At 34.1% G+C, this 21,132-nt stretch overlaps 1 protein-coding gene across 13 annotated transcripts in view; it reads left to right on the top strand.

Annotated features, from left to right (window-relative positions):
* Window positions 1–21,132, top strand: part of ZBTB20 (zinc finger and BTB domain containing 20) — a 797,904-nt gene that overhangs the window by 164,305 nt on the left and 612,467 nt on the right. For 11 of the 13 annotated variants that reach the window (XR_009519244.1, XR_009519245.1, XM_060010674.1 and 8 more), the window contains one exon: window positions 18,664–18,715. The exons of the other annotated variants lie outside the window; for them this stretch is intronic. The gene's annotated coding sequence lies outside the window, so the exon portion shown is untranslated. The remainder of the gene's footprint in view (window positions 1–18,663; window positions 18,716–21,132) is intronic. 13 annotated transcript variants of the gene reach the window in all.

Genomic DNA, 21,132 nt, shown 5'->3' with positions numbered 1-21,132 from the left:
ATCTTATATTCATTCTTCAAGACAAGCATTACCCTGATACCAGACAAAGACACTACAAAAAAAGAAAGTTACGAGCCAAACCCCTAATAAACATAGATGCAAAAATCCTCAACAAAATACTAGCAAACCAAATTCAACAATGCATTAAAAGGATCATATACCATGATCAAGTGGAATTAATCTCAGGGATGCAAGGATGATTCAATATCCACAAATCAATCAGTGTGATACATCACATTAACACACTGAAGAATAAAAATCATATGGTCATCTCAATAGATGTAGAAAAAGGAAGTGACAATGTTGAATATCCATGTATGATAAAGTTCTCAACAATTTGGGTACAGAGGGAACATATCTCAACATAATAAGGGCTGTATATGTCAAACCCACAGCTAACATCATACTCAATGGAGAAAAGCTGAAAGATTTTTCTCTAAGATCAAGAACAAGACATGGATGCCCACTCTTGCCACTTTTATTCACCATACTATTGGAAGTCCTAGCCACAACAATCAGACAAGAAAAAGAAATGAAAACCATCCAGATTGGCAAGGAAGAAGTAAAACAGTTACTATATGCAGATGACATGATATTACATATAAAAAACCCAAAAGACCCCACCAAAACCTATTAGAACTAATAAGTGAATTCAGTAAAGTTTCAGAATACACATTTAACATTCAGTACATTCTTCTTGATGGTGCCATGTCTTTGAGAAGCTGGGTTTTTGGCAGTTGCTGTCATAGAAAGTAGATGTGAAAATCAATATAGAAGTGTGTGAAAATCAATATAGTACAGGAAATAAGAATGACAGTATCCAATATGACTTAAAGTTTTGAGAAGTTGTGCAGTACTCCACAGGCATACACATACCAGTAATAAGTAATGTAAGAATGGTTATATAAGAATGGAATTAAGAAACTAATTTCTTTCAATGTATGTTTATTATTTTTTTATGGCCACTATGTTATTGGGACATAAATACTTATTGAGTTGTTTAGAACTAAACTACTCAATAAATGGATCTGTTAGGTAATATTTTAGGTGAAGTTTGCTGATAAAACATTACTAAGATACTAAGGGCTCTACAGAAAAAAAATTATGAAACACTGAGGGCTCACATCAACTGAAAAATTATGTGTCATTCTGCAACACATTTTGGTCCCACTTCACATTATGTTCGTTCATGGTTATCTGTGTTGGTACCTATAGACCCAAGGCATTTTAGTTGCTGTGTATAGTACTGTGTATTATTCTATTGCATTACTGAGTCACAATTTATATGTGACTCAGTAACACAATTTATTGATGCACATTTGTTTCTTCCCTTCCCCTTTACTACACTTACCATTATTCTTTTCTTTATGTTGTCCCTCTTTCCTTCCTTCCTTCCTCCCTCCCTCCTTTCCTTCCTTCCTCCCTCCCTCCCTCCCTGCCTTCCTTCCTTCCTTTCTTTTGTTCTTTCTCTTTTTTCTTTTTTAGTTTTCTATTTCAGTCAGTGTTGCACTAAACATCTTTGTTAATATCTCCTTGTGTACATGTGAGAGAATTTCTATATTTTAATTGATAGGTTTAGGGAATAAACTTTTTTAACTTTACAAGGTAATGAAAAATTGTTCTCCAGATGTTTCTGAGTTCGCCTTTCTCCATATCCTCTCCAACTCTAGGTATTGACAAACTTTTAAATTTTTTATAAAAAGATAAGAGTAAAACTGTATTTGCTACTTTAATTTTATTTTTTACATAAAGTTGAGCTTCTCTTCATATTCTTATTGGCCAATCAGGTTTTATTTCCTCTGATTTTTTTTTTTCATTTGTATTCTCTCAGCAGTTTTTAAAATTATAATGCTTATTTTTTATTGATTTGTTGTAGCTTGTTATATATTCTAAATAGAAGCAATTCACCGAGGATGTATGTATCTTCCTAGTCTATTGAATGTCTTTTATCCATGTTTATAGTGTTTGGGTTTTGTTTTGTATTGGTTTTTTGGTTTATGCTTATATTGAGATAACAAAGGTTTTACTGATTTAATCTCTGAATATGGTGTGTATCACTTAATATATTTTCTGATGTTGGACAGTTGTTACATTCCTGGGGTCAATTCTCTGTAGTTATTATGTATTTATGTTTATACATACACATATACATATGCATATTGTTTTATTTGGTTTGCTCTTTTTTTTTTTTTTTTTTTTTCAGTACGCGGGCCTCTCACTGCTGTGGCCTCTCCCGTTGCGGAGCACAGGCTCCAGACACGCAGGCTCAGCGACCATGGCTCACGGGCCTAGCCGCTCCGCGGCATGTGGGATCTTCCCGGACCAGGGCATGAACCCGTGTCGCCTGCATTGGCAGGCGGACTCTCAACCACTGTGCCACCAGGGAAGCCCCGGTTTGCTCTTATTTTATTTAGAGTTTTTGCATCTAAGTTCTTAAGTGGGATCAGGATATATGTTTCCTTTTTCATGCTCTCTATTTTTAGTATCAATTTCATTATCAACTATTGATCATAACATTATTCAATGTTTCTATTTCTTATTGTATTGATTTCAGTATGTTACAGTTTTCCAGGTAATTTCCCATCTCACTTGATTTTGTAAATTGTCCTTTAGTTGTTCAGTATATTCTCTTAGATATTTTAATGTTTCCTCTGTCTTAGAGATACATTCTTTCATTTCTAAAGTTTCTAATTTGTTCCTTTTTCCTGCTTCATAGTTTATAATTAATATTATTTTGATCAGTATAGGTTTTATTATCAAGTTGAACTTTGGCAATTTCATATGGTTTAACCTAATATTTTGTCTTTTTAAAGAACCAGTTTTGGCTCTATTATATATTTGTTCTATGTCATTAATTTTTGTTCTAATCTTTATTATTTATTTCCTTATTTATTTGGCTTTATTCTGCTATTATTATATTTTTAACTTGCTAAGTTAGATCCTTACCTAATTAGTTATACTTCTTTTGTATCATATAGATGCATTAAAGGCCATAAATTTTCCACTAAGTATCACTTTAGCTGCATCCCACAGGTTTTGATATGTAGTGTCTTCATTGTTGTTCAGTTTTAAATATTTAATATTTCCATTTTGATTTTTTTCTTTGATTCATGGCTTATTTGATTATAACTGAGTTTTCTAGTTTCCAAATATATATGGGTTTTTAATCTGTATGTTTTGTTTTAATTTCTGATTTTATTGCATTGTGGTCAGATAACATGGTTTTTATGATATAAATTCTTTGGTGTTTGTTGAGTCTTCTTTTATGGATCAATAATTATTGAATTTTATAAATATTACACAATAGCTTGAAAAAAATATGTAGTCCTTGAGGGGAAAAATTTCTACACATAAGTTAGTCCAAAATTATTAATTATATTGTTTAAAGTATCTTTACTGTTTTTTTTTTTTCCTTACTTCTTGAAGTATTTTCTGCCTCCTGGTTGACTCCTTCACTTTGTTCAGTGTTCTGCTGGAATTTCACATTCTTAGAAAGCCTTTCTGTCAACATTGCATTAAAATATCTACTTCTCCATATCTTCAGTCTTTTTTTCCCTATCCTGCTTTTTCCTTGTGGCATTTATTAGTACCAGATATTATATTTTATATTTATGTGTTCACTGTCTCCTTTACTAGAACATAAACTGCTGAAGATAGTAACTGTGTTTTATTTACTACTGTACGTTCTGGGTCTAAAATAGTACCTGCATAAAAGAGGCATTTAATATATAGTTGTTGAATGAATGAACAAAAGAATAGCAGTTTCTGATATTAAGGTGACCTCATTTTCAGTTGAACGAAGTTGTTTTCTGTGAGAGTTCTGATGGTCCTTCCAATGATTTAGCATTTTCTTCTATCCCATGACTTAAGATCTGTGCCCATAAGAGTCTAAGGAAATCCTGATTGTTTTTGTGTTAATTTTTAAGCTTGGATTTTCTGTCCCCAAAATATAGTATAAATGCTGATTCCTAAGGTGACTATGGAACATATCTGGATTTCATATTTCTTTTATGTGATTGTTATTATTTATAACCACCCAGAGCACTAAGAAGAATTTAAGTTTTCTTACTACTTCTTCAAGCCAGTCTATAGATTTTTTCCTACTCCTAAGCTTATGGGTAGTACATCCATTAATAAGCATGGAGATGCTCCTTCACCCCTCTCACTGGCTTTAGGTCTTGTCTCTTGTCCACACATTGATGTTAATACTCTATATATCGTCCCAAATATTTGGGTATATGTGGGTATGATGCCCTAGGGTTCAACAAGGTTTGAGCCCCACCCTGGGCTCTAGCTTTGAGTTATCTGTTCTTTTCTGATACTCAGAGATTTCCTTTTCTGTCTTTCATTCTAATTTAGGTCAGTTTTTAATTATCAAAATTATCCTAAGTACCTGTGTATTTGAAGTGAGAGATAAAATCACATCAGTGGAATCTGCTGTAGTTACTGAAATGATTAGCATTTCATAATAAACTGTCTTTACTTCTAGTATGTCCAATAGGATCTTTACGTGAATCTTTATTAAGGGTGTTTATAGCATGGTAATCCCCTTACAGAAGATGCACAGTAAGTATATTAATGTATCTAGCACTTGATTTGGATCATGTTGCCCTAATTCTTCAGTGGCTATCATATTTCTGTGTCATATCAAAAATCGTATGAGATTTTTTTCAAAGAAAATATCCTTTAACAGTTAACATCATGCAATGAGTATTGTGTGTGTGTGTGTGTGTGTGTGTGTGTGTGTGTGTGTGTGTGGTGGGAGCAAGGAAGAGGGAGACAAGAGAGGTTAAAGATTTTAGGTGGAAAAAGAGACTATTAGACTATTAAGAAGAAAAAGACAGTTTAGGAGAGGAGGGGAGATAGGGAGAGCATGGGGTGTGGGCGAGAGTGCATTGATAAGACAGCTTGTACCTAAACAAGACAAATCTTTGGCAAGGTAGGTTTATTTCTTTTCAGTGAGGCAGATGAACTGTAGCAGAGATAATAAACTATTCTAATTCCAATCTGCCCTCCCCTTCAACTCCTTAAATCTGACTTCTTTTCACATATAGCTAAACTGGTGCTTTTTGCTGACACCTGAGTGAAGTTGAGCGGTTTGCACTTACACTCAATTTTTGGCACTTTATGATTTGTACTGTACTTATGTCTACAGGGGAAAATTGGTCCCTCTGAGTGCAGAGTAAGTGACTGTCAGCTTGATTGTGTGTGAAAGCCCCTAATCTATCATGTGATATTAACAGGAACCCAGTATCAGCAAACCTGTGTTCTTTTGGAACTGCTTTTCTTCAGCATTCTCTATACATAACAAGAGCATAGGTAACAAAGGTATTCAAGTCTCACAAGTGAGACGTGAACACTTCATCCTCTTTTGCAAATATTGCAACATTTTGTGATTCTCCTTCATATCAGAAAAGAGAAAAAAAATCTTTCCAATTATTTATTTAATGAATCAGTTACTTTATGGAGCTTTTGAAAATGTTATTTTTCAGATAGATTCAACAGTCTTATTCCTATTGTGTAATTTAGTGGTAAGCTTTCCACGTTCATCTTACCTGGGAAGGTCAAGCATTTTATGACCTCAAAAAGCCTGATCCTTGTTTTGTATAGATAATTACCTAAATGTTCCCATTATTTAGAATGGATATTTCAACCATCTCAAGGTTTACTTTTACTAGGATTCTCAAGTGTTTTCATTTATTGAATACTGAATCCAATTGAAGCAGCTTTTATAATATTGTCTAAAATCTTGTATTTTCTTATTTTATTTTAAAATTCATAGTTGTATGACATGCTGATGTAGCTTAATTGTAAACTTTACATTTAGATTTTACAGCTTTAGCATTTGTGCAAAGGCCTAGTTGAAGCTTAAAACATATTTTGACACCGTAGGTTCTGGAGGTTTATGTGGCCAGAACAGATAAAGCAGAATTTCATGTTGGAAAGGTAGAGTACAGTTTATTGGTTATCACAAATAGAAGGCCTGATAACTTAATGAAAGCTGATTGGCAGTAGGATTTATCATAGCAACTGTAATACAGAGAATAGAAAATGATAATGTTACTAATTAATAAATAATGCATCTCATGACAATGTGGATCAATGTACTATCATTTAGAATCTTTACCAGCCAAGTTTTATTTAATTGTGTAGCTATTTTGGTGTTGGGATACAATTTTGAGAAGCTTAAAATACCTTTTGAGATGGTTATCAACCCGAATCAGGTAAAGGAGTGTTTAGTACTTCAGATATAGGAAGGTTTATTTTAATTGGGAAATTTAGAAGACCTAAAAGATTTTGAGGAAGAAACAATTCTTGTAATGAATGTAATGAAAATGTAGCTTGAAATGGCTTGACAACATTTTCAATAAAATACTGGAAGAAAAATCAGTAAATATCTTAAAGACAAAGGAATCATGACCAATGAACAAGATGAGTTTATTACAAACAAATCATGTCTGACAAAATTAATAGTTGTTTAAAATAGAATTGCAGAATTAGCATGGATAAAGGGAATGCATTTTTTAACTTCAACTGAGTATTTGTTGTAGCTTTTCAAAAATAATTTAAAAATTAGGATACAAATAATCTAATGGATTGAATATTTATGGAAAGACAATGAATCTACTTAAGGCCAAAATATAGTGCTAAAAATATACCCAAATTGGGATTAGGTGGCAGTGACAAGGGTGACCTGAGAGGTTTGGGTCCCCCATTATCTCTATTGATCCCCCTAAATACTCATACAATTCATGTAAAAGCAACATGCATATCACATAAAGATGACTTCTAATACAAGTTCTCCTAGTGCCCCTTCTAATCATATTTTGTTGCTCTGTTTGCCCTATATAGAAATTCCATAGGCTTTATTGATGAATTTAGATCAATGGTCAACTAATCTGTCTTACTCTCTGTTTTGTTTGTTTTTAATTGAGGTATAGTTGACATATAATGTTATATTAGTTTCAGGTGTACAACATAATTGTTTGATACTGTATATGTATATATTGCAAAATGATCACCACAGTAAGTCTAATTAACACCCATTACCCCACATGGTTACAGTTTTTTTCCTTGTACTTTTAAGATCTATTCTCTTGGCAACTTTCAAGTATACAATACAGTATTATTAACTATATAGTCAGTATGATGTACATTACATTCCCAGGACTTATTTATTTTATAGCTGCACGTTTGTATCTTTTGACCACATTCACCCATTTTGCCCACTTCCCCCCACCCCCCACCCCCGCCCCCCAGCTCTGGCAACTACCAATCTCTTCTCTGTATCTACAGTACATTTTTTTTTGTAGATTCCATAAGATTCCATTATATATAAGAGACATCATATGGTATTTGTCTTTTTCTGTCTGACTTGTGTCATTTAACATAATGCCCTCAGGGTCCATTCTTGTTGTCACAAGTGGCAGGATTTCCTTCTTTTTATGGCTGAATAATATTCCATTGTATATATAAAACAGTTTTTTAAAAAATCCATTCATCCATGGATGGGTATTCAGGTTGTTTCCAAGTCTTGGCTATTGTAAATAATGCTACAATGAACGTGGGGGTGCAGATATCTTTTCAAGGTAGTGTTTTCATTTCCTACGGATAAATAACCAGAAATGGAATTGCTGGATTATATGGTAGTTCTGTTTAATTTTTTGAGAAACCCACATACGTTTTTCATAGTGGCTGCACCAATTTACATTTCTACCAACAGTGCATAAAATATCCCTTTTCTTCAACACTTGTTATTTCTTGCTTTTTTGGTAATAGCCATTTTGACAGTTGTGACATGATATTTCATTGTGATTTTTTTGTTTATTTCTTTTGGAGCAGAGAAAGGTTTATTGCAAGGGCCAAGCAGGGAGAACAGGCAGCTCGTTCTCCAAAGACCTGAACTCCCTGATGGTTTTCAGGGAAGAGGCAACATTTGGGGTGATGACTTCAGGGTGTATGACTTTCTTCTGATTGGTTGGTGATAAAGTAACAAGGGTGGTGTTCCAGGAATCTCAATCATCAACCTCTGCTTCCCACTAGTCTAGGGTCTCAGCATGATGTCACCGTCCTCCACCTGAGTAGGGCCCTTAGTTCCTGCTGGTCTTAGAGAGTCTCCCAGAGAAGCAGGAGGCAACTGCGACTCACCCTGGGGATGTAGACCCTGCTAGCAGCCATTCCTGGGAGCTTCTCCCATCATGTGGACATTGGTGCTGGTGGGCACCACCTCAGAATGTCATTGTAGTTTTGATTTGCATTTACCTGATGATCCCACTCTCTATTTTTTAAATAAAGTTTTTTTTTAAAATACAGGCATCCTTGTTTATGTATTTATTGCCTTTGGCTGCTTTCCTGCTACAATGGCAGAGTTGAGTATTTGAGACAGAAACCACATGACCTACAAAACCTAAAATATTTATCATATGGCCCTTTACAGGTAGTTTGCTGATCCCCAGTCTACATGAATTTTTTTTAACCTTTAGAAGCATTAGAATTGTTGTCAAGTCTGGGCATAGGTAGAATATTTGTACACTGTATAAAGGAGGGAGTGAATTCGTGCATGTTACTACTCTTAGGGTTTAGTCTTACACTAAATCTTCTGTGTTTCATGGGGACTGACCCATCCGTTTCAGCAATAAAGGTCCAAAATGACATATGTGACACTGTCACTGCCTTCACTCAGTTCCATTCAACTGTCCTTGACATCATAAAAGTTGATGATGATATATCAATAGGTTTAATGGGGGAAATGTGAAGGGAACTGTGACTGAGAAAAACAGTGTTGTTAGTCTTAAATATGGAGGCATTTTAGGTCTTATTCTGTAAAAATCTATTTTGTTTAGAAATCTTTCAAAATAAGCGTCATCAAATTTATCTTGGACCTTTCTCCCAAAGTACTTATATTAGGAACAGAGCATTCCTCAGCCTGTGATTCAACTAAAAAAAATCACCTGTGCATGGTAGGTGCTTGATAAATATTTATGGCTTGAATATTAACTTCATAATTACTTTTTTGTGTTTGTTTATTCATTCCTCAGATATATGAGTGCTCACTGCGTGCCAGGCATAATGCCCAGAAACAAGTGATTTGGCAGTGGATAGTGTATAGCTCTACCTAATGTGGGGAGATGGGCAATGAATGAGTTCATAAATTTAAAAAATAATGATTGCAGAGAGTGATAAAGAGTGATTTGTGTCAGAAAGGGTGGATAATGGGATAAAGAGTAACAAGGTACCATTTGAGCTAAGATTGAATGATGAGAAGTGGAAGCCACCATGAAATGATTTGGGAGAAGAGCCTTTAGTAGAACAAGTTCAAAAGCCCCAACCAGTTGTGGCCTCACAAAGGAATAGAAAGAAGACCAGTGTATCTAGATCCTAGTGAAAGAGTGTGTGTGTGTGTGTGTTGTGTTAATTTAGGATCCACCATGTTTTGTGTCTGTGGGAGAGTGTTAGTAACAGGGTGGCCCTCTGCATGTTTTCTTAGGTACCCAAAGAATCAATAGTTTTTAAACAGATATGTAGGTTTTTGAAGTCAAATCAGAGTGATTGAATTAATTTTATTTGAATCAATTATTGTTGAATCCAAGATAAGGTCATGAATAGGTGTCTGGATAGGAATAAGAGAAGAGTGGGAAGGGAGAAAGAATTCACATAGAGTTTTAGAGAAATTGGAGGTTAGCACTTCATTCTTTGGCTCCAAGACTGTGTAGATTTCAGTTACATGAACACTCCTGGACACACTGTAGGCTCAAAAAAACGTTTGCTGAATCAATGTATATTGGTTTGAAATCTTACCTGATTGGATTGGAGGGTACAATTTCTGCATTATTTGAAGAGAGGATACATAATGGAACCAGATTATGGAGGACTCTGAAAACCAAGCACAAAGGATTTGATATTGTAAGTGGTAGGGAATCATTATAGGGAATAAGATAATAACTTGATGATTTCCAAATATTTGTTTTATTATGGTATGTAGGATGATTTAAAGACAAAAGGAGCCAAGGATGATGTTTTATTCCAGGCATACTTTCTATTTTAACCAGGTTCTCATTCTCAGCCTGGTTTGGCTACATTGCAATCAATTACTTCATAACAGAAGCTGGGTCTAATAAAGGAAAGCTGTCTCAGTTACCAAGGTCCTTTTTGTTCTGTAGTCTTGCATCTGTATTTGTATTTGAATTTGCTGTACCTTCTTTCCTGTCTATGTGATATTTAACAATTTTTCAGGACTCTGAACATTCTGCTTTATTTTGCCTTTTTATATTTGTCTCTCACTGATACCTCCCTGATTGTATTTACATGTAGGGAGTAATTCAATAAAAGTTAAATGGAACAAGTTTAAAATGGAAAGCTTTCCTATACAAACTGTAAGGATGGGATTTCCTTCCTTCCTCCCTCCCTCCCTCTCTCCCTCCCTTTCTTCCCGTCTTTCTTTCTTTCTCTTCCTCCCTCCCTTCCTCCCTTCCTTCCTTCCTTCCTTCCTTCCTTCCTCTCTCCCTCCCTTCCTTCCCATCTTTCTTTCTTTCTCTTCCTCCCTCCCTCCCTCCCTTCCTTTCTTCCTTCCTCTCTCTTTCCCTTCCTTTCTTCCTTCCTTTCTTTCTCCCTTTCCTTCCTTTCTTTCTCCCTTTCCTTCCTTTCTTCCTCCCTCCCTTCCTTCCTTCCTTCCTTCCTTCCTTCCTTCCTTTCTTTTTCTTTCTTTCTTTCTCTCTTTCTCTCTTTCTCTCTTTCTTTCTTTCATCAAACTTTACTCTTAATGGGACTACTCAAAATGTAAAAGTTGGTATACTGAAAGCAAATCCTGAGCAACAAATTGGTTGCTATCTCTGTGAACACTCAATCTATCAGTGAGAAAGATATGCCAAGAAAATTTTCATGTTGTGGCAGGTTTAGTCACTGAAGCAACTTGCCTGCCCTCACTAAATATACATTTTACTTTAATATTTCTATTTCATAGAAACTATTTCAGACTAGAAAGTAAAAATCATATAATCTGGTTTGTTCCTTTCTTCAGACAAATTAGGAATAACAGACAGTCTTACCTTTGGGAGCTGTTATTATGATAATATGGCCCACTTATCTTGGTTGGCCCTCGCAATAATATATAATCACTCAATTTTGTATCTCATCAGAGCTATTTCCGAAAAGGAAATGAGGGGTCAGCTTTTATCATAGGATTTTCCTCTGAGTAGTTGACTCTGGGAAATTTACAAGGGTATATAACTGTCACAAAGGTGGTGTTAGTTTTGTCAGTAACTTATGAACAACTCCCCAAATGGCTATGTCTGAGCACAACACTATGAATATTTCTTATATGGTAGTGAAGAGGTGGACTTGTGTTAAATATAAAACCACACAAGAAAACCCATCACCTCATGAAGGATAGAAACTGCAAATGTAGTATGGTTTGTAGGAGTATAGACTCTGCAAGAAGATTGAATGGGTGTGAATCCTGGTTTTGCCACTCAGTAGAGAGGTGATCTTTGGCAAATTTCCTAATCTTTTTGTGCTTCAGTTTCATATCAGTTTCACTTCAGTTTCACATCAATAAAATAGGGATAGTGATATCTGATTTTGAGGTAACTACCTCTTAGAGGTTTTTTTTTTTAAATTTTACATTAAGTAAATATACATAAATATACATAGAACAAAACCTGAATACAGGAAATGCTTATGTATTTGCTATTTTCTGATAATCTTTAGAAGTAAAGGTAAAAATTAAGTAGCTCTCTCTCTGACCCTGCCTTCTCTAAGAGTTACAAATGTATAAGAAAATTGTTGCCACTTCTAGAATGTGGAATGATTTGAAAACAGCACTATTTTGTTTTAAAACTCAAAGCAATGGTAGTACAATTGTCCTAAAAGGAGACATTATTTAACATTTAGATTAAGGTTAAATTAAGCAGAATTGTTTTTATACCCCTCTTTTTGAAAAAAAGGAGACAAATCATAAGATGATAGTTCCTTATTAGGGGCATCTTCAAAAAGCAACTTTAAACATCCTTGTTATGTCTTGAGATCACTGTGTAGTCAGTACAGTCTCTGATGTCCACCTACTTAGAATTCTGTAAAATTAGAAGACAAGTGGTCTTTACATGGGTTCGTGGACTCCTGGAAATTTTATTCAAAACTTTGTGAACATGTACACTTTTTTAGAGAAAGAGATTCTTGGTTTTTATCATCTTCTCAGAGAGAATTATGATCCCCCAAAAGAGTAAGAACCGTCCTCTGAAGCAATATAAATTTTTTGTCTTCAGTGAAGATAGAAGTATAATACCCTATTTACCAAGGCAGAAAAATCGAATAGTATATTTTAGGTTTTTAGTTAAAAGGATCAAAATGAAAATTTTATTCTCCCTGGTGAACACTTAGCTAGCCAGAAAATTTAATTAGCCAGAATTCCAGGTAATCAATGCTTACTTATGTCAAGCAGCAATCATTCTTCAGTATATTAGCTGAGTTGGTATTTTGTCCAGAGAAAATGGTGATTTTTGTCTACTGTTCTTTCTTGTCCTAGTTTCAGAATTATTAACATTTGCAATAGTTTCATAATTGTATGTTTCTTATGATATGCTTAGGAGTAAAAGCATTATATAAATGCTTGCTTCAAAACCATTATTATATCAATCTCATTAATATAATTTAGTACAGAATATTTCTACTCATTCTGTCCAAAGGCACTGTGGAATAAAGTATCTGAAAGAGGACAAGGGGAAGTTGGGAGAAAGGGAATTTTATTGAACTCTGAAATCTTAAAAATGTGTTGTAGGGCTTCCCTGATGGCGCAGTGGTTGAGAGTCCGCCTGCTGATGCAGGTGACGCGTGTTCGTGCCCTGGTCCAGGAGGGTCCCGCATGCCGCGGAGCGGCTGGGCCCGTGAGCCATGGCCGCTGAGCCTGCGCGTCCGGAGCCTGTACTCTGCGGCGGGCGGGGCCGCGGCAGTGAGAGGCCCGCGTACCGCAAAAAAACAAAAAAACCAAATGTGTTGTACTTCTTATGCACTTATGCAAATGTTTAAATTCACATTTACTTTGGTGTTTTTAGTTGCTTTTATTAAAATGTCTTAATAGAATATTTTTAAATAATTGTTTTATGGATCCTTAGAAAGGGTACACATTCCAAGCTTAAAAACTTTGAAGTTTTTAATTGAAGGAGATTAAGTAAATAATTCAGAAATGCATTCTGTTTACCTGTTAATAATTAAGCAGGTTAGACTATGTACTTTTTATAGTCATGGTGTTTTACTTTATTTATTTGTTGGTATGTTGGTTTTTAAGATTTTATTTAAGGCATTCTGCTATTGGGAACTAAAAATAAACTGAGTAAAGCTGCACATTATAAAGGAACTGGCTTGGGTTACTTTTAAAGAGACAAGTGAGAAAAAAAAGGAATCGATTGGATTTTAGGGTTAAAGGCAGTATTTAGTACATAATCTTTCTGAACTTTTCCCCTCTATTTGGAAGGGAAACTGAAATACCTAACAGAAAGAATAACTGAGTCAGGTGAATGGTCTTCTGTTGCTCTAGAGCTCTGGCGCAATGGAATTTGATTTGATTTTAGATGGCTTTAGTGTAGGGTTTAGCCAGGTCACTTTTATGGATTCTTGGAGAAGTCTACCACAGAACTTATCAGATTTCTCTGGTGTTTCAAAAACTTTGATAATACTCAAAGCCAGAATGAATACCTCCACCTTCAGAAGCACCATTATGGATGAACTAGAACTAAATTAGTCTTTTCTAGTCTTAGAATATGTCTTATCCTCTTGACCATATATGTACAGGTTCTTTCTTTCTGATGTTCTTTAAGGATTGTAAATTGGTTTTCATTTGGCATCTTTGATCAGATACAACCAAAGTTTGTATTTAAATTTTTATTTAATGATGAAGACATTTTCTGTAATTATTGATAACAAATAGTCTTTAACAGTTTCTATTCATTTTGTCCCAGCCTGTCATTTGCTTTGTTTGAATTTTTACTTATTTGAAATTATACTCCTCCTACCTCTAAAACTGATGCTTCATTTGTTCTCATGGCAAATTTTGTTTGTCTCTCTGTAGCAGTCCTATTGCTGAAACTGTTACATGTTTTATCTGTTTTCTTTTATAATTGTATGCTTACTGTATAAATATAACCTCAAACTTCTTAAAATTTCTACATTCCAGGCTGTGCCTTTCCTTGAAAATTTGATCAAATATGTGGACAATTAAAACTTGGCTTCTAGGAATCTAGTAGTTACCATTATATGTGATTGCTGTTTTATTTTTTTTTAACAAATCTTATTTTTCTTTCCTTTTACTTTCTTTTTTTTTTTGCTTTGTTGTTCTATTTCTTCCCTCCCTCACTACATCTTCTTCTCTTCTTTACCTCTTTTTTAAAAATCTATGCAGTTAATGGAGGTGGCCTTCACCAAAAATAGGACAGATAGATATTTTCAAATGGCTTTCTTAACATTCAGGAAATCTAATGATATATCATCTAATTTTTTTTCTGCACCATAGACTAAGTGTCTTGTTTTAGTGATTTTTTTTGTCTTCATGAAAAGTAATTTGTATGTATTGTAGAATATTTGGAAGGAAATTGTAAAAAGAAAAATATCTATTATATCTTAATATCTGAGATAAGTACTGGGAATAATTTAGTATATAGGTGCTTACATGCTTTTTATAATACATATTTTTTTCTAATACATATGTACTCACACATACATATAGATCAACATTTATATATGCATATGACCAAAAATTTGCATAGTTTACATATATTATATATACACAAATTATTAAAAATTGCTATCTTAATATCATTACCATTTTACAACCTGAATTTTAAGCTTAATGGTGTATTATAAATTTTTACTTGCCATATTTAATGGAAGCTTATCATTATATCACATAAAATTTATCCAGTTCACTATTATGCAATATTTAGGCTATTTTAATTTGCATTTCTTTCATTGTAGTTACAGTTTAATATTGTTTCATATATATCTTAAGTTTCTTCTGTTGTGAATTACTTGTTCATTTGAAAAACTGAGATATTTTCTTTCTTTCTTTCTTTCTTTCTTTCTTTCTAGATAAAGACTATTAACACTATGAATATCATATATGTTAAAATATTTGTCTTTATTTGTTGTAGACATCTTAATTTTGTTCAAGATACTTTTGGATTTATAAAAGTTTTAAGTTGTCAAATTCATAAATCTTTGTGCTTATGTTATATACCATTACTTATGTGCTTCAAAAGGCCTTCTTACCTTGGAGTTCAGAAAATTATATACATAAGTTTTCTTAAAGCTCTTTGATTATTTTACTTACTATATTCAGATATATCAATCTGATTTTTATTTTGGTGCATGGCAAAGGTAGGAAACAATTTTTTTTTTTTGATCACTTAATGAGTCAAATATCTCAACACTCTGGAAATGCAACCTGTAATATTTACCCCATACTGAAGTCCCTATGGTCTGTTCCACAGATCTGTCTCTTCCAATGACAGTTATCACACTGTCACTTATATTTCAGTCTTTGGTAAAAGCTAACCTTGTTTTCTACTTCTTTGCTGCAGAGCCAATACCTAATACTTGTTATTTTTTTATTGTAATCTCCTATTCTATTTTATCACTTAAAAAAATTAAACTAGCTTTAAAACATCAGAACTAGTAAAAATAATTTTAGTTCCATTCAGTTCAACAAAGATTTATTGACTGTTCACTATACACCAGGCCCTGTGCTTGTATTAAGAACACATAAATGAATCAGCTGCCTGCGCTATAGGGTTCTTGCGCTAGAAACATGTATTAATCTGATGGAGGAAGACAAAGAACGTGTGAATGGTCAAGATAGTGGGCTAGTATCAATACCTTCATTTTTTTCTGATTATTTCTTACTCTTTTTTTATCTATGACTTATTGGCTCTAACCATTTTATATATTTTCCCTCTTTCCTTTCTTTTTAATCCATAAATGATTACTTATTAAGTGACATTGATTTAACAGAATTAGATTGATTTAGGCATATGAAATATGGTAACTTTCTCATATTCATATGGTCTGTTTTTCTAATTACTGAACTGATAATTGTGTCTTCATATTTTCAATTCTATAAATGTTTATTGAATTCTTTCTAGGCACTATTGAAGGAGCTGTAGGGAATTAAAAATGGATGTCTTTGACAAATTTATAACCTAGTGGGGGAATTCACCATTTATAAAAATAATAGCAACATAATAAAATAATAGTTATTGAGAGTACTGTTTGCAAGCCAATACTAAGAAAGGTAGTGTGTATCTCCTTTAATCCTTATAACAGCCCATATAGCCCCAGATATTATTTTTTTGACTCTTTTCCTTACTTCACTCAGGAATTTTCTTATTGTTGCCCTCTCTGAGAAGATTTTCTGTCCAGACCTATCTAAAATATCAGCCCATGTAACTCTCAGTGCTATTACCTTGCTTTGTTTGTCCTCATAGTATTAATTATAGGACATTATTGGTTTAATGATTTATTTGCTTATTGTTTGTTTTCCCTGCTAGAATGAATATTGAGTGAAAGACTATGAAAAATGGGTTGTAGAAGTTTGCAGTTGCAAAAGGTCAAAGTTTAATATATAACATTTAACTTCTTTAAGCTTAAATTGTTTCATCTGTAAATAGATGTAGACTTAGTGCCTTTTCATAGGTTGGTCAGGCTGTTGATTCTTTCCTTCAATAAATATTCATTGATCTCCTACTATGTAGCAGACACTATTCATATAAATGGGGGATACAGTGAAAGAGACAAGGCCTGACCTCATGGCCCTTCCATTCTAGTAGGGAAGACAGACAATAAATAAATTAAAATTACTTTTATAAAATATCATGTAATGGCCAAATTAATTTCCTCCAAAGTATCCTTCCCCACCTCATCCGTACAACCTGAACATTGTTTTTTCTTTTCCATTCCTAGTTATCCTCTGTTTATCCATGATTAATAGTTATTATCTCACTCCTAGCAGATTCTAATTTTCAGAGCCTCTTCTAAAGTTGATGTTGCAGAATAAGTGTGGTATTACTCAGGTACCCTGACTAGCAGAACCATCACCTTCCTTTTCTGGATCCCATTTATTTATTAGTACAGCATAAGCTCAGGATCGCTGGTATGGTTTGTTGTTTGAGTCTTTGTTTTCCCTTTGTTTCTGCATCTTAAAGATCTAGTCAGTTAAAACGCTTAGACCTTCTTCGTTTTAATAGAACTTTTACTGTACATGTACTCGTTTACAGGATTGGCTTATGTTTACGCATTTCCATTAGTAAAACTGCTTTTGAGACTTTGAATGGCTGAATCTCTGGAGATTATTAGTAAATATGACATTAAGGTCCTCAGTAAGATTTCATAGCAAATTTAGAGAGAACACTTTCCGAGGACATACAATATCAAACTCAATTTTTAATAGGAGAGTTGTTTCTAGTTAAATCTTTTTATATTTTAACTCACCAAATTGGCTTTAAAGTCACCTCAGCATCCTGCCTGCTTTACTGCTCCCGGTCCTAGTTTTCATTCTATACTATCAAAAGCATTTGGTCAGAAGATAGTTTAAAAGTGACTGATCCATTTGTTTGACATCCCTGCCTCCAAATCTGAGTAGGACCCTCCTATTAGCCTTGCTTGCTGAGACAGGGATCATAAAGCCATGTTTTAATATCAGTGCATTAGGTACTAAAGACCAGTTCAAGCTCTATTGAGCATGTTACCCTCTACTCCCTGTTTCTTTCCACCCATTTACTTTTTATTCTCTTTAGATTATCTTTTTTAGGAAAATCTCTCCAACCTCACTCATATTTTGAAGACAGGGCTTGTATTTTATCTTTGTATACTTCCTAAATTACCAGTGCTTACCAGTGTATTATGGGTAGTAGATCTTTGCAAAATCTCTGGTAATTAAAAATAAACAAATAAATGTAATAAAGACTATTGGAGATTAGTGGGGTTTTTTAGATCAGTTTTTTTAATTTAAAAAATATAAATGGGGCTTCCCTGGTGGCGCAGCATTGAGAGTCCGCCTGCCGATGCAGGGGACACGGGTTCGTGCCCCGGTCCGGGAAGATCCCACATGCCGCGGAGCGGCTGGGCCCTTGAGCCATGGCCGCTGAGCCTGCGCGTCCGGAGCCTGTGCTCCACAACGGGAGAGGCCGCAACAGTGAGAGGCCCGCGTACTGCAAAAAATATATATATAAATGTAAAAACATCTGTTTGTATAAATTAATAAAGCTTCTAATAATACTATAATAAATATTCTGTTCTCCATCTAAACCCTGTACACAGTGGTTTAAATTGTAAATTCGTGCCATATTTTACTGAGTACTTGTTCTGCACATAGACAAATTAATGTGTTAGCCTTTATTTTTCTTTTTAAAACTATAGGTATTGGAGGTTCCCTGGCGGTCGAATGGTTAAGACTCCACACTTCCAGTGCAGGGGCCTTGCGTTCAATCCCTGGTTGGGGAACTAAGATCCTATGTGCTGCATGGCGCGGCCAAAACAAAACAAAACAAACAAAAAACTATAGATATTAGTTGGCATACACAAACTCAACTACCTACTTCTCATGACTAGTCGTAAAGATATTATGGAAATGTAAATTGTTTCCTTGGCAGATTACTAAGTTTAAGTATTTCTCTTTTACAGTCACACAAAAAGAAGTGTTAAGAATTGCCCTTTGAGACTCTGAAGACTAAAGGTAATATCCAATGATATTTTCTTCAATAGGTTTTTATCTTCCTGGAAAGTTTCATAATTTTAAAGGCCTTGGGTTTACTGCCTCAGGTCTTTTCTTTATTGCCCTTTAGCACATTAAATAAAATTTTCTATGCCTACCTAAAACAATCTGAAATTATAAGTCAAAACAAGAAGAAACCTTGTGTCATCTCGGAATATGTCACCTAATTGGGTGTTGCTGTATACCCCTTGATCCTTCTATTTGGGAATGTATTATGGCCCCTCCCCTGTTTTTTAAATCAGTTTGGAACTCTTCTGATTTTATACCTCACCCTTTTCTTAAATAGACACATTGGCTCAAAGTCAAAAAGTCAGTACCAATTCCTCTTCAGCAAGAGCTTTACAACTAACTATAAGAAATAAACATGCATTTTTGGGGAACAATGAAACTGTGCAGACAAGATTTAGTGGCGACTCATAGTCAGAAATCCAGAATTTCAGGCAAGAACTTTACAATAGACTTGTGTTGCTGCATTGTGTATAAAGAGCTCATAGGGATTGAAGAAGGTTTCTGAAACAAGAGGGGACTGTAATTACTTTGCTTCTTACATGCATGGTTAGATCTTCCAGCGAGAATAACATGGTAGGGTAATTTATTATAGAAGAGTAAATCACAGATTACATTGGAGGGAGATGGGGTGGTGTGATCCAACCATCAGTTTTGTGAATACATACACTTAAGCATGTATGATAGCTTGTTTTTAATTTCTTTACACCAGTGCACACCTCAAACATTCCGTTTAGCAGTGGGATATGCAAATTGTTCCAAATGCAGCAGCAGTACTTTCACCTGAATGTCAAAACTGTCAGAGAGCTTTAAATCAAATCTTTATAACATTTTAAAAAACCAGCCAGCCCTAAGATTGAGGCACCAAACTCACTGCAAAAACTTGATTCCCATACTTTCAAAAAGCTCCTGTATGTCAACAGGGTAATGTCAAAGTTCTCATTCACCTGCTTTCTAATTTTAACCTTTTAAGGATTTTATTTTATTTGGCTTAATTATGATATTTTCTACAAATTAATGATAAATGCCTTGATTAATAAAACCAAATGTCAGAGAAAATGACAACTTGATGAAAAATTAATACTCGGTAATATTTTAAGGTACAGAAGTACTAAAGATGTACTCTTAAATCTCATACTTCATTAGCTCCTTTTGAAGGTAGGTAACCAGGATTTTCTTTGCACTTAAGTTTTCACAGCCACATGTGTAGATGCATTTTAGCAGTATGATTTTCAGCTGTTGCTTTGACTGCTAGCTGTTATATACATACACTTTTAGTTTTTCTTTTGCTTCATAATATTTATTTTCATTTTACAAAATCAAGGTAAACTATATTTTGGGTTGGTTATATTGATGAAGCTATCATACTAAGAATCCAAATAGTAGTGTGTGTGTGTGTGTGTGTGTGTGTGTGTGTGTGTGTGTGTGTGTGTGTATTTCAAGAGATCTCATGGTGTAAAATGTAGTAATTGGTGATTGGATATCTGCTACACTATTAATTCATTTGGTTATGAATATTTCGGCTGTTATATTTTAAAATTATTCAGTAAAAATAATCTAAGGAAAATAGATTTTTTATGGAGATTTGTTTTTTTAAATATATTTTCATGAGCTTTTATTAAAAGACGTGAATACCAATAAAGAATTGTAACTTGCTTTCTTCTTATAAACAGTTGGTTAGATAAAAAACTGAAGAATAGGAAATATGACTTTTATTTTTTCTCCTTTTACTGCAGATCATGGTGTTGAAAGATAAAAAATATCCCTTGTATTTTTCCATCTTCACAAATATCAGGATGATTTTTAAATATGAATACTTAAAAACTCTATTATATGTTATGCGGAAATGGTACTATGGAGGATTATAGTCCATGTTAGTTTTATTTTTATATTTCAAAGATAAAGCTGCCAACCAAATGAGGGAAGGCACAATGACCTCTTCTGTGCCGTGCTTTTGCTTGGTTTGGTTGTTCAGAGATAAAATGACTCATGTAATATACTGTCAGTGAAATGGACTCACTTTGACCATCTGTTCATGTAATGACATACCTATCAACAGAAATTTTTGCCAACTAATGTTAAAGTCACTTTTCTGTAATATACTGGGAACTTCTGGGTAGGTGTTTCAGGTATGTTGCTAAGCACAGTAAGATAAATAGAGAGGAGTGTTGGTCAATATCCTGTAAATACAATATATGCCAATCCCAAGGGAAAAACATTCTTCAATGGAGATTTCTAGTACTGTTTAAAATTGGAGATGGATTGTGCTGAATCTTCCCTTAGCTGGCTCTAGGTTTTATTGTTTCTGTGTCTTGCCTGGTTCCAGGCATCTAGTCTGTACCGGCAAAGCTACTCGATGAGGAGAGGCCACC

Source organism: Delphinus delphis, chromosome 4, assembly GCF_949987515.2.
Source record: "Delphinus delphis chromosome 4, mDelDel1.2, whole genome shotgun sequence".
NCBI classification, from domain to species: domain Eukaryota; kingdom Metazoa; phylum Chordata; class Mammalia; order Artiodactyla; family Delphinidae; genus Delphinus; species Delphinus delphis.
The sequence above is the reverse complement of the archived record's forward strand: the minus strand, read 5'-3'. Positions and strand labels throughout refer to the sequence as shown.